Raw genomic sequence first — 2,634 nt, forward strand, 5'->3', positions numbered from 1 at the left:
TTTTAATTGATTATATAGAGTCTGATTTTTTTTGTTTCTTTTTAAACTGATCAGGCTCAGGAGCAGCTAGTGTCTGAGCAGAGACAAGTGTGGGGAAGCAGCCAAGAGGAGTGAGCTGCGAGGAGGCAGGGGCGGCTCTAGGTATTTTGCCGCCCCAAGCATGGCAGGCAGGCTGCCTTCGGCGGCTTGCCTGCAGGAGGTCCCTGGTCCCGCAGATTCGGCGGCATGCCTGTGGGAGGTCCACCGAAGCCACGGGACCAGCGGACCCTCCGCAGGCATGCCACCAAAGGCAACCTGCCTGCCGCCCTCGCGGCGCCGGCAGAGCGCCCCCTGCGGCTTGCCGCCCCAAGCACGCGCTTGGCATGCTGGTGCCTGGAGCCGCCCCTGTGAGGAGGGATTGGACAGGACAGGAGAGTGAGATTGGTGGTGTGTGGCCAAAGGGAGCCTGCTGTGGGCACAGGGGTTGTGTGTGTACGAGGAAAGGCCCAAAGATGCAGTGGGAGAAGGGATACAAAGAGAGGGCCAAGTGTAAGGGGGGACTGTGAGGAAATGAGGGCCTCAAGCCCAAAGGGGCTCAAATCCCTTTACAATCAGATTTTCCTCAAGCAAAAAGGTTTCCTAACCCAGAGTTAAGATGACAATTTCAAAAACAATTATTTTAACTGACTCCAGCATTAAAGATGAGATCGCTGAAAGGCCAGGAAACTCAGTGGTAACTTAGGTTCCAACACAGACCCTATTCTGCCCCCTACTTTACCTTTCTACCATAGACTCTCCCCATTTTGCATCAGTCTCACTCTGCCTCCCCTTTCTGCTCTTTCACCAACCTCCACTCTGACCTCTTGTGTTTATCCTTTAAAACAGGGGGTTTCATTGCAGGATCATGGAACACACATGGGATTATGCGGTTCACCACCACCTAGCTACTCTGTATTAGTCTAATATCTTCTTTGCTGGCCAACATGCTGTTTGCCCCGTGTTGTGTGATCCTGGAAAGAGAAACCTGTTTGAAAAGAGCAACATCACAAAAGGTTCTGGTTACATGGGATGCTTCTCTGAAACTTCTGAGGCCCCCCTCTATTCCCAACCCACGAGTCAGCAACCCTGCTGTCCTCCTTCCTTTCTCAGCCCCTCTGGCAGTAACACACTCGAGAGGAATGCTTGCCACTTCCAGGGGCCTTCTCTCAATCAGTGGGGATCTTCATGGGGAGGGTCAGGTCTTTCAGTGGCTCCTTGCTCCCCAAAAACAAGTGGTGGTCCCCTTTTTTTTAACTGGAGACACCAGAAAGCTTTGCTGACAGCAACAGCCCAGAATGTATATGTCAGAGGTTCTCAAACTGGGGGTCATGACCCCTTAGGGGGCTGTGAGCTGTCAGCCTCTACCCCAAACCCCAATTTGTTTCTAACATTTATAATGGTGTTGAATATAAAAAAGTGTTTTTCATTTATAAGGGGGCTTACAGTCAGAGGCTTGCTGTGTGAAAGGGGTCACCAATACAAGTTTGAGAATCACTAGCATCCCTGTGTTGGGCTTAACATGACTTTGTGGACTCCAGACTGGTGCAGCCAGGGAAGTTCCCGAGAAGAGTTGTACCAGCAGCAGACTGAGATTGCGTCGGCAAGCCATAACATTGATGGTACCTGTCCTGGCTCAGACAGAGAGTTTGGTTGGGCTTTGTTTGAGGAGATAGGGTTTGGTCAAACCACTTCCTATTTGTAAGGAGCTGGTGCTAGAACATCAGGGTAGAGGAGTTTGTGGGTTGGGGTTGGAATTATTACTGGAAAGTTCCTGACTGGGAACATTTAAATTCCCAGATATAATGTCATGGTAACTTGAATTGTTTGTAGAGGGGAGAAATTCTCAACCTTAGCTTTGTGCGCTAGATGGAGGTTTCTTTGATTTCTCTGGGAAAGATATGTAACTGCTGTAGATTGTCAGAGAATGACTCAGCTGTGAAAAATGTACGAGATAAAAAGATGACAATCAGTGTAAACTTGCCCTATATTCCTACTGCTGTATTGTTCTTTAAGTGGCATCACTGCATGCTCATCTTTGTACAAGGGGCTCACAGTGCAAACACACAATGTGGTTCACGTGGAATTGACCATAGGAGGGTTATATTCTCTGGCTGTACTATTCACAGCATTAGGCTTGGCAGCAGGATGTGTTTTAAGGGATCTGAATGAAGAAAATTTGATGTTGCAAATTTTTGTGAATATTATTAGAAGAGCTGCACATTTCTACCATAACTCAAAAAGATCTCCTTTATCATGTCCAGACTTCCTTGAATAATGCATCCGAGCATTAGCCTGATATATGTCAGGGGAAATGTATATCTGAAAAGAAGAAGGAATGGAAAAAAGAGGGGAGACCCAAAGAAAGTCCAGGTGCTACAAGGAGCCATGTGCTGACTCGATAGGGGGCGCTGTGCCCGCTAGCACTGCTCTCCCCAGTGTTGCAAACAGTGGCGCTAGGGGGCGCTGTGCTGTAGGGAGCGGTGGTGGTGATTCCGGACTGTGTGTGGCTGCGGTATCTTCTTATCCGCTGGGTGGGAGTGTAACAGGAGCAGCAGCAGAGGACTTGTGGCCCTTCTAGCCGTTCCGGCGAGATGTCTATGGTATAGGATTTGCCTT

This window comes from Mauremys reevesii, linkage group 4 (assembly GCF_016161935.1).
Source record: "Mauremys reevesii isolate NIE-2019 linkage group 4, ASM1616193v1, whole genome shotgun sequence".
In the NCBI taxonomy this organism is placed as follows: Eukaryota; Metazoa; Chordata; order Testudines; family Geoemydidae; genus Mauremys; species Mauremys reevesii.